Source organism: Cetorhinus maximus, chromosome 15 (assembly GCF_964194155.1).
Source record: "Cetorhinus maximus chromosome 15, sCetMax3.hap1.1, whole genome shotgun sequence".
NCBI classification, from domain to species: Eukaryota; Metazoa; Chordata; class Chondrichthyes; order Lamniformes; family Cetorhinidae; genus Cetorhinus; species Cetorhinus maximus.
The window spans coordinates 10,665,543-10,677,196 of NC_135893.1; the positions used below are offsets into that span (position 1 = coordinate 10,665,543).

Here is an 11,654-nt window from a genome sequence, read left to right on the forward strand (position 1 = left end):
AAAGATGTCTTGGAGGCATGAAGGCTTTCTTCTGGTTCTAGTAGGACGTCATTATCTGCAGAATAGGGCAACATTTCATCAGCATGGCTGACAACATTGCTGAGAAGCAAAGTGTAGTTTGCAGGATTACTGAACTGCAAGAGCAGTGAGGATTTTTCAATGAAAGACTGATCCAAAGGAGAAGACTGAAGAGAATCGACCTTTAGAACCTCTGGGACTAGAAGAGAAGAACTGAGGACACCGAGGAACTTGTTGCTCCCTCGAAGGACTCTGGGCACAAGTTTCAGAAGAGGAATGATTTTCAACTCCAAGGAAGACTGTCACATCTATGTCATTGACTGCTGCATCAAAAACTGAAAAGGCATTGAAGATCAGAGATTTCAATGAACCTAGATGAAGGAAAAAGTGATCAACTTCCTATATGACCGTCAGGAAAAGAAGACGCGATGATTTCCCAATGACAATTTGGGAGGGATGCCTACTTTCTGTAGGCAGTGACAAGAGAGCCACAATTCTCTCTGCCCATAGTGGAGCAACTTCGTACAATGGGGAAAAATTGCTGAGAATATGGAGACAACAAGACAAGACCGCCTCATCTTCTGCAATGAGACGGATTTCCTGTAGACAATCAACTTGGGGCCAAGATTGCTGTACAGGATTCTGCAACTTCAGGAGTGCTAAAGATTCTGCCACAGCTTCTGGTGCTGACCTCCACCTCTGAAGGGAAGAAGACTTTCAGCTGGAACTGAAGTTTGGGTGCGAATTGACTTTCACCCTTGGAAGGTACCAGCTCTTTGGCAACCTGATCCTCTATGAACTCTAATCTGGCCTCAGTCAAGACATTCTCTGTGGAAGACTCCTCTTGAATGACAGGAAATAAAGTAGGCAATACGTTGGTAGGTTCAGTGTAATTAAGATCAGAATGCTGTTCAGCCCCTAAAAGCACAGATAATTCTTCTAAAAAGACAACAAAGACTTCATAACGTGCATCCATCAATGGGAAAGACTAATCATTCTGCAGGACCTCAACCTCCAAGAGATCGTCCAGTACCGCAAAGGATTCTTCCTCATCACTCTCTAGGAAGAGCTAATTCAGGTCTAGTGGGTCTTCATGGGTATGGTCACCATCTGCTGCAGTGCCTTCTGTATCCGCTACCTCTCGCCTTACTTTGTAAAGAACTGAGAGATTTATAACTTCCATGCGTGCCCTGGGTCTAGTGGATGGTGTCTCTGTGAACGAAAGAAACTTACTGCTGCGTGTATAAACTTCCTCAGCTTCTGAAGGCTGAATTCCCACTGCTTTTAAATATTGAAGATTGTTGCATGAAAGACAGTGAGTCGTTCAAATGATGAGCATCACCTGGTTTTTCTATTAGACTATTTTCCTCCACTAGGAACTCTAATTTCATCTTTTTCTTGACTTTCCATTTGTTGGAAAGAATGTGTTTCATAAGTACTTGCTGACCTTCGACTTAGGTTAAAATAGCTGTATTTGTAGAAATGCTTGAAATATCCAGTTTTGCCATCCTGGAAGCAGTCTGTGCCCATTGCTGTGCAATCTTGGGTCCTATGCTGGGTTTTCGCACCACAGCGCAAGCTTCTCAAAATGGCCGTTGGCATGAAGTTGCTCACCTTTTCACTCGGTTTGGTGGGCTTTTGTATGGGTGAGGCCACTGCCGGTATGCTTACTCAATCTGCGGAGACATGTGAAGCCTCTGAGTTGCCCCTAATTATAGCCCGATTGAATGCTCTAAGCTTGGCTTGCCTTGCATACTGGAAGGCTTGATCCAAAGTAAGAACATCTTTTGTTTGCAGAAAGCCGGAGAGTTTTTATCCCAGACATGCATGACAATGCGATCGCGGATTAGCTCCTCCTTCAGTGCCTCGTATCCACAAGAATAGCTAGCCAAAATAGGTTGGTTAGGAATAATTCAGTCGATTCCCCAGATCGTTGTGAGTGCTGGTTAAAGTGTGCTCATTCAATTACTAAATTAGAGGTGTCAGCTGTGGCTCAGTTCATAGCACCCTCGCCTTTGAATCAGAGGGTTGTGGGTTCATGTCCCACTCCCGGAAACCAAGAACTGTGATTGTACTCGAAAGAGTTGCAATCTGTGACTGTTGATAACTCGAAAGAGTTTCATCCTTCCCTGGGAGGTGTCAGCTGTGGCTCAGTTCATAGCACCCTCGCCTTTGAATCAGAGGGTTGTGGGTTCATGTCCCACTCCCGGAAACCAAGAACTGTGATTGTACTCGAAAGAGTTGCAATCTGTGACTGTTGATAACTTGAAAGAGTTTCAATTACTAAATTAGAGGTGTCAGCTGTGGCTCAGTTCATAGCACCCTCGCCTTTGAATCAGAGGGTTGTGGGTTCATGTCCCACTCCTGGAAACCAAGAACTGTGATTGTACTCGAAAGAGTTGCAATCTGTGACTGTTGATAACTCGAAAGAGTTTCAATTACTAAATTGAGGTGTCAGCTGTGGCTCAGTTCATAGCACCCTCGCCTTTGAATTAGAGGGTTGTGGGTTCATATCCCACTCCCGGAAAACCAAGAACTGTGATTGTACTCGAAAGAGTTGCAAACTGTGACTGTTGATAACTCGAAAGAGTTTCAATTACTAAATTTTGCTTCAGGCTAAATTAGGTGTCAAAGGCCTTAAGAATGGACTTAAAGTCCGCAGTGAACCCCTGCACCCCCTGCCTTTGGAGAACGTTGTCTGCTACTGGATCTACTGCATAAAGAAAAGAACTAACTTGAAACTTTGGCTCCTTTTCATAAAAGCCTGATGCTGCTTGGTACTGGTGAAAATGGCATTTCCATAACTCCCACTGCTGGCCTCTCTGTGGGCCCTCGAGGCATTCAAACTGGTGGGGCAGGGGCAGGAGCAGGGACTGCTCACCAGGTGCGGTTATCGTTACCTCTTTCCAATGTGTCTCCTTCCGCCAAAATTTTTCAAGCTGCTTTCAAAAATTTCCTCACTTTGTAGTTCCTTCGATAATACTAATGTGTTATTTCCATTGATACCTGCATGGCTGGCACCATGTTCTGAGATCCGTCCTTCTACCTTGGACTCTAGGGGCTGGACTCTCTCTCTCTCTCTCGCTCTCTCTCTCTCTCGCTCTCTCTCTCTCTCTCGCTCTCTGGCTTTCGCTCGCTCTCGCGTTCTCTCGCTCTCTCTCTCTCCCTCTCACTCTCTCTTTCTCTCTCTCTCTCATATCCCATCTGCTAACCCTTTATGCTACACCCGCCACTGCATTGTCATCTCTGGAGTTCCTGAAGAATCTATCTTTGGTCTTTTCCTCAATTCTCTCGTCTCCACTCTATAAGCTGCTTGGCAACATCAACCTCTGAACTAGGTTCAGCTTTCACATGTATGCTGCTAACACCCAGCTCCACCTCTCTCCCACCTTGCTCGACCCCTCCATTGCATCTTTATTGGCAAAATGCTTACAGGACAACAACCATTCTAGGATGAGCTGCCTTTCTAAACACTTACTGCTTCAGCCTTGCTTTTGCCTCTATGCCCACCCACAAACTTTTTTTTCCCAGTCTCGTTCCTGCTTGTGCCCATTCTTTCTTGTCCACCACCTCAAACGACACCTCACTGAGAAGAATATGGTTTTTAAAAAACATGCAAGTTGTTATTTCAATGAGTGTGTTTGAAATTTTACAGATTTTTGTTGCATCCTCATCAGAAAGATGTAAGAATTGTTCAAGCATATCATTTATTTTTTAACCGATCAGTTTTGTCAGTTTTTCTTTTTTTTTTCATCTGTAGATTTTGCTTCACCACGTCCTCTTAACAAAAGATGGACAGACAAGACAACATGCTCCCAACCCTTAAAGGTCAACTTTGCATTGGCTGCCAGGAGCAGTGTGTGATTTAATGGGTTGTTTGATCTTATTTATCTTACTTATTCCTGAAGGAAATATGCTTTCCACCCAAATGTGCAACTGTAATTGGAAGCTGACTAGGAGAGGGAGGAGCAAGGGCCAAATGTAGATGCACATCCAAACAGCTGTACCCTGTAGCTCCCTGTAGCGGAGTTGGATAAAAGTAAAAGTTGGATGAAAGTAAAAGAAACTTGAAATAATATGCTTAATATTTTGAGAAACAATGTTAAATAAAATCATTTGCTTGTTGGAATTATTAGCAGTCTATGCTAGTGGAATACCAAGACCATTTTGAATGAGGTTGCATTATTATTATTTAACTCCTATACAGGTACTTAGAAAAATTATCAAGATTTTCCATTATCATTGAAGGGATTAAAATGTGATGTCACACATGTTCACTCTCCCAAGGTTTATGAGCTTTTATTGCATCAAGATGTATTTACTTACATCCACCTAGCAGCTGTTTTAGAAGTTGCGTGGGAGTTGGATGAGATATATTTTAGCAAGGTGTCAGAGTGATAACTTCAGCTTGAAAAATTGTTTTAAAAAAATCTTTGCTTTCAACAGAATGAGAAGCACAGCTGTAGAGGTGACTAAGTAGGCAAGATGTTAAGGCTAGACTAATATACCAGGGAATTGAGGGTAAACCAATGCATAAATAATGTCTATTATTGTTATTTGAGTATATCTTCAAAATGACAAAGAAACAACAGTGTTTTTTTATTTAAAAACATTGGTGGTTTCACCTGAGGCTGGCGCAATGATTGTACATTTTGGAAGGATGTCCTTTATGGACTGATTGTGAAAGGACCCAATTAGAACAATGAACTGTGCATAGGTGTGATCAGACATACTTTATGCCACTTCCCTTGCTGCTTTTGGTGAAGTTTCTCCAAAAGAAACTGAAGATGAATATCTGCTTCAATTATGTCAGAGTCTGTGATTTTTAGACACTCATAATAAGACTAATTAATAGAAGTTTCTCTAAAATTATCAGAGGTTGCAACATATTGTATTTCTGTCTGAATGTTTTCAACATGAAAATCTACACCACTTACTGTTTCCTGCCATGTCTAAACTCCAATCTAAAACATGAGCCAGATGCTGAAAATGTGAAGATAATTGAGGTATGTGTTAATAGGTCAGATTATGTGCAGTTCTGCGTTGGTGCCAAAGCTAAAAGATCCTATGACACTATTTCGAAAAAGAACAGGGGAGTTATCCCCTGTACATGGCCAATCTTAATCCCTCCAAGAAATGACCCCAAAAAAAAAAGATTACCTGGTCATTAACACATTACTTTTTGTTGGAGTTTGCTGTGTGCAAATTGACTCCTCCTTTTCCTACATTAGTTGACCACACTTCAGTAACATATTTCACTGGCAGTTGAGTTCTCTGGGATGGCTGCAAGTCTTATTTATTTTTACAGAACAGTTAGTGATGGTTGTGGTGGAGGCAATTTAAGGTGATGAATTAAGAGCGTCACTATATTTGCTTAAGTTAAATTTTCTTTACTTTTAAGCATCTCCGTTCTCTTCCTTTTTGGTTGAGGAGTTTTTAATATGCATGACCATTTTGGCTTTAATAAACTGTAGTCTATAAGATCTTTTACATCTACCTGCCAAAGTAGACAAGGTCTCAGTTTAACGTCTCAATCGAAAGACAGCACCCCTGACAGTGCAGTGATCCCTTAATACTGCACTGGAGTCTCAGACTAGATTGTTGTGCTCAAGTCCTTGGGCAGAATTTTTCATATGGTGGGTGGGCTCGGTGGGACTGGGCGGGGCGAGGCATGGAGTCGAGTGGTGACAGAAGAAAAGACATGCATGGAAGGAGGAGGTAATTGGCCTGCCCGTGATCGACTCCACGCCGCAATTTTATGCAGGCGGGCCAATTAAGATCCGCCCAGCATAATACGTGGCCAGTAGTGCTACCTGTGTGGGCAGGGAGAGGAGGGAGAGTTGGGGTCAGCGTTCTTTTGCGCATGCGATCAAAAGAGCGCTTCAATCTCCCTGAGGCACGGAGCTGCCTCAGGGAGATTGAATCGACAATAAAATTATTAAATAAAAGGTGTAAAAATTTATTTAAACGTGTCCCCTCATGTGACTGTGACATGAGTTAGGACATGTTTTTAAATTTATGAAAATGTATTTATTTAATAAACGCTTTAGGAAACCTCATCCTGCTCATGGATGAGGGTTCCTGAAAAACGCGAAGGCAGCTTGGCTTTTTCGCCTGCCCGCCAACTTTAAGATTGGACAGGCAGTGTTTAGAATAACTTTAAATAGATCCTTAACGGCCTTAATAGACCGTTTACATATCGGCAGGCATGCAGCTGACTCCAATGCGCAGCCGACTCAGGCACGCAACCGCCGAACAAAACATCGCTACTGAGCGCGAGGACGTCGAGACGCACGCCTGACATCATCATGCGCCATTTTATGCATCGCCGTGTAGGGCCCGCCCTGTAGGCCGACCAGAAAATTCTGCCCCTGGGGTGGGAGTTGAACCAGCAATCTTCTGACTCAGGGTGCTGCTAAGAGAGCCGTGGCTGTATTTAAGACCTATGCATGTGATTCAAAACACAACCTTTATTGCAGCCCATATATAAACATCCAAAATATTTTTGCTTTTCTTTATTGGTTAGAACCTTGTGAGCATGCTATTGAAGCCAGAAATGGAGAGTTCCACCAGCAACTTGTGGTGCCAAAGTTATGATCCAGTAACCCCACTCACCCTACAATTTCCTATGCTTTCTAATACAGTCTTAACTAAATCCTGTCAGAGTAGGGTGCTTATTGGCCATATAATTTCCTCCTACTCAACCGAAAATTATTTCACAATACACACATACAATCACTTACTGTTGTTAGTTAACCTTTATTAAGAATTCCACCATACATCAAAAATGCCTCGTACTTAGCTTAGTATAAACCCAGTGGTTCTTCACCATACTCTCCCCAGTATCTGAATGCTTCTTTTTGTCTCAGCAACTAGAATTGGATGGAGTACTCAAGGTGTGATCTGACCAGAATTGACTTTTATTCTGCTGCTTTTGGCTATGTAGTTCAACATTTTGTTTGCTTTGCTGATTGCTTGGGCATGCTTAGCATTGAGTCGACTGTGAAGGCTTTCATCCTTAACTATTTCAATACTGTTCTTGTAGTATGTTTGTAAATCATTAAGGGAATTAACCAGCAGTAATTTTTTAACACAAGTGGCTCAAAATAGTTGAGTAACTTTTTGGCTAACCTGTGTTTATCTATTGTATCGTATGTTAGGTATGAATGCTGACCCTTTATTGGTGATCTGTGATGAAGGAGTATTTTTGTAATATTTACCATTTCTGCTGTATTCCTTACAGCCAGTTTTTCTGCTGAAGTCTTTGACATACGTTATTTGAACACAAAGGGTTAAAATAGACTGAAAATAAAAGTGGTCTGAAATGCAGCATAGATTTTAATTAATTGTTTCAAACAGAAGTTTGACAGTTTATCTAATGTTTTATGGCATTCAGGTTGGCTTGAGAGCAACAGTAGTCAAGTTTGGAACTTAAAATGCACTTCAATGTGAATGCTTTAGTGAGAAGTGTATGCTTTCATATGTGTACCTTACTTACATTACAACATTGGAAGCTGTACGAGTGAGCAACGGAGGTTCTACTTTGCTGACTTTTGTGAGCCTTCCCCTTATATTGGAAATTTCAGCTATTGAGCATTGTGCACTCAACTTAAGGCAGTTACATTTATTTTCATGATACAATTCAACTTTTTCACTCACCATCCATTGGCACTTGTGTCTACTCTTGCTCTGAATCTATGTTGCAATAAAAATCAGACCAAGAGCAGCCAGTCCAGAATTGCAGCATCACTTTCAGTGAAAGCACTCTTACAATTTAAGTGGTGTTCAACAAAATAGAAGAAAAAACTAAACTACTGTACCATGCCTTAGCTTTGTTACCCCTTCTATTTTGAATTTTGTAGCACTGCTATAATAATATGTACAACTATCATTATATCCACGCATGCTCATGCAAACACTTGCAAGCATACATCATCAGTACGTAAACTGATGTGAGGTTGTGAAATAGAAAATTAAAGATAAAAACTGTTTGAAAAGACAGTTTTTCTTAGACATGCGGCATATAAGCCACATTTTGTCACTCAGTGGTGGTTGGATTCTTGAGATACCTCAGTGTATTGACTGGAATTACACAATGAGCAGTTCAAAATTGGGATCATTATCATAAATTGGAAAACCTATCAGCAAAAGTCTTTTGAGCTTCTGGTAACTACAAAAAACTCTAGAGCCAAGTGTTTTGCTTGCCATGTGGTACATTCTACAGTGAATGAGACACAACCTAGGATTAAAAAAATCATGAACCAAAGTTCATTTGAAGTGTAAGTATTAAATACAGATAATACAGTGCTTTATTGTGTTATCTGTGAACTTAGTATCATTTTCATCTATGTAGGACGCATTGTGATAAACTGTCTTTGTTACTTAAATTGGTAAAGCATCCTGAAACTTGTGCTTACTTTTTTCTTAAATTCTCAAAAAGTACATTCACATATATTTTATGTAGTCATTCTACATCCGAGTGTTCTTTTGCATAATCTACGAAGCCATTGTATATTTTAATTTCATAGTGTTAGTTGAGTGAGTTAATTGATGAGTAACTTTTTATAACTACTCTTAAGCTGAGAGGTTTGTGGGTCAGTGTGTTGAGGTATTTTGTTTGGTTGTGGTTTCTGGGACTGGGGGACAGGAGGAAGTGCCTGCATACTAGTGGTCATGTTGGCTGAGAGCATTACTTTTATTCATTGGGCAACTATAAGAATTATTCTGCCCAGTACAAAATGTGAATGGGATTGCCATAATCTTGCAGCTGTGTATAGTTTGTTCTGAGCCATAGCATGAACAATTTCTTCCGATTAAGATGCTTAGATTATCTGTATTTCAGGTAAGAGTAATATATCACATAATTTCACTTGAATTACTAATTTTGAAAACAAAAGCAGAAAATTGATCAAACTTCTTTCTCAAATCTTTTTGAAAATTGGCATTTTGGATTTAAGACTCATCCAGGAGAAATTTAAATAGACATTTCTCTTTATGCCACATTAAAACCATCTTGTAGTGCGTTATACTTCAGGGTTATTTTGCTTGATGGGATGAAGAAGTTGCCTGCTCTTATGTGACACCAGCACATAATCCCGAGCATCAATAACTTGCTGCAGAGTGTAAAGTAAGGCAATAGGCACAAGTCCTCAGCCACAGGTGTTATTTCTCCATTCATGCCAGTGGCAAAAGCCAAAATATACTGGCAATTTAACAATACAAGATGTGTTAATCAAAGCAAAAAAAACTTTTTTTTAAGCTTCTATCATGGCCATGTATATCAGCATATAAAAGCGTCCCTATATTGCCAAATATTATTGATGTTTTTTGTCACTTAAAACCAGTGGCAATCACCGTTTTGATCATTTGTATACCAGAATGCTGCAGTTAATCATTTGAACTTTAAAATTCAAATCCCACCTTCAACTAAGTTCAATGATGAGCTTAGAGCCTTGACAGCTGAAGGCATGGCCACCAGTGGTAGACTAATTAAATTTGGGGATGCTTGAAAGACAAGAAGTAGAAAAGCACAGATATCTTTGAGGGTTGTAGGACTGGAGCAGAAATGGCGAGATGAAACAATGGAGGGATTTGAAAACAAGGATGAGAACTTTAAAATCAAGGTATTGTTTAACTGGAAGCCTATGTAAGTCAGCAGACAGAGTTGATGGGGGAGACTTGAGGCAAGTTAGTACTCACATAGAGTTTTGGTTGACTTCAAGTTTACATGGGAGGCTGGCCAAACATGTGTTAGAATAGTCAAGTCTAGAGGTAACAAAGGCATGTGTTACAACCAGGTAATGTCGGGTGCAAGTGACCCCCTTTTTGCCCACTCCTCGGTTGATTGTAACAGGGTATTTTGAAATTTACGCTGTACTAACACACTCATCCTTGTATGTCCTTAACTATTTATGTGCTGATTGCAAAGAACTCAGTCTGACAGGCTTTCTTGGGCTTAAACAAATAAGGGATTAGTTTCTCTTGTGCTAAAAACCTACCGAGGTAAAGATATTAAAATATTAAAAAAGGTGTAAACACTTCCCAACCGTCGCCACATACACATGCGCACATACAAAAATACAAGTTACAAAGTAGAGAAGATTAACTTTTGGCCAATTGCCATTCAGTGATAAAAGGCAAAGGTATAAAGTGTTCAATGATTATGAGTCCTTCACTCTTGTTCATAGCTGAGACCGTTCTTAAAGCTGTAGTCCTGGGTTTTTTTTCCTCCTGGAAATGCTGGTTTGGAATTTGAAGTTGTCTTTAGAATTTCTCCGTCTGCTGTCCACAGTATGATATAAGCATGCAGGGTCCAGCTTAGTTGAAAGATGTTCCTTCTCTTGACTGCCCCAAAGCCAGCAGGGTTTTGTAATAAAATGCTTTCAAAAATCATAGTTTCAGTCATGTGACGACTGATCAGTTATACACGATGGAAAACAATTGACAGTCTATTCATGTTAACAAAGGAGTTTCTACCTCCCATGGTCAAAACCATCAACGTACGATAGAGGCAGATAGGAGTCCTTTGGACTTCCCTTGTGCATAACCAGTTTCATGTATTCTCCTTTGTTACCTGGTAGTCGTAGAGAAAGAAAGTCTGAGGCCTTATTGTCCTTGTTGTTTTGAGGTAAGTCTTGACAAAGGCAGGTCTGACATTCCACAAGAATGTCTAGGCATGTCCATTGTAACCCACCTTTTAGAAGCTTCCAGAAGCTAGGCCAACTTGCAGTTCCAAATGGCAGGTGACCTGTGGCAGCCATCTTAAGTCAGTCTTTGTTTTTAACAGTTGTAACTACCATTTTAAAAAAGTTCCACATGAGCCCAGCAGATGAAATTGAAATGTAATGTTTGACATAACACACTTCCGTAACACATGGATGAAAATTTCAGCAGAAGGTGAGCTGAGGCAGGCAGGGACAAAGTCATGCAATGTTATGGAGGTGGAAATAAGTGGCCTTCATGATATGTGGTTGAAAGCTCACCTCAGGGTCAAATGTGTCACCAAGGTTGTGGGCAGTCTGGTTCAGTTTGTAGTCAGGACTGACAACAATGGTTTCAGCTGTCCCAGCATTTAATTGGAGGGAATGTCAACTCATCTAGTAGATTCAGAAATAAAGCGATAGTGACTGGAATCATATCTAAGGAAAGTCACCTTCACAAGCGGCAGGCTTACACAAAGGCTTCACGTTTCTGTTTAGCAGTTTAAACATTTAAATTGCATTGCTTACAACATATCACAAGTTCATTTTCCTCTTGTATTGTGACCTTTTTCATGTGTGTTATTTGCAATGCACATATGGTAGTGAAAAAGTCACAGATGAAAATTGGGCAAGTAACAATATAGATATCTTAAGATGTAGTTATATGTCTTACTACTATTTACTATTTTTGTTAAGGTGTTGCAAATTGAGAGATTACAAAAGCCGCAGTTTACAAACCTTGCTGAACCTTGCTTAATGTGCCCTTTTCCACAGATGCTCTGCTGGATTCTAGTTCAGTGTGGAAGACAGAAGATCCTCAGTGGGCAAGAACAAAATTCTCTTCAAGCTCTTGGCATCACTGAATCTATTCTAAATAATTTGAATAAACACAGAAATGGTATGCAGTTGCAAGTTTATTTTTTAAAAAAGGGAGAT

The 11,654-nt window shown here is 40.4% G+C and overlaps 1 long non-coding RNA gene across 1 annotated transcript in view; it reads left to right on the plus strand.

Moving 5' to 3' along the window:
• The window catches only part of LOC144690400 (uncharacterized), a 52,547-nt gene extending 40,947 nt beyond the window's left edge, over positions 1-11,600 (plus strand). The window contains exon 3 of the long non-coding RNA XR_013578879.1: positions 11,493-11,600. This is a non-coding gene — a long non-coding RNA (uncharacterized LOC144690400). The remainder of the gene's footprint in view (positions 1-11,492) is intronic.
• Positions 11,601-11,654: the final 54 nt, after the last annotated feature.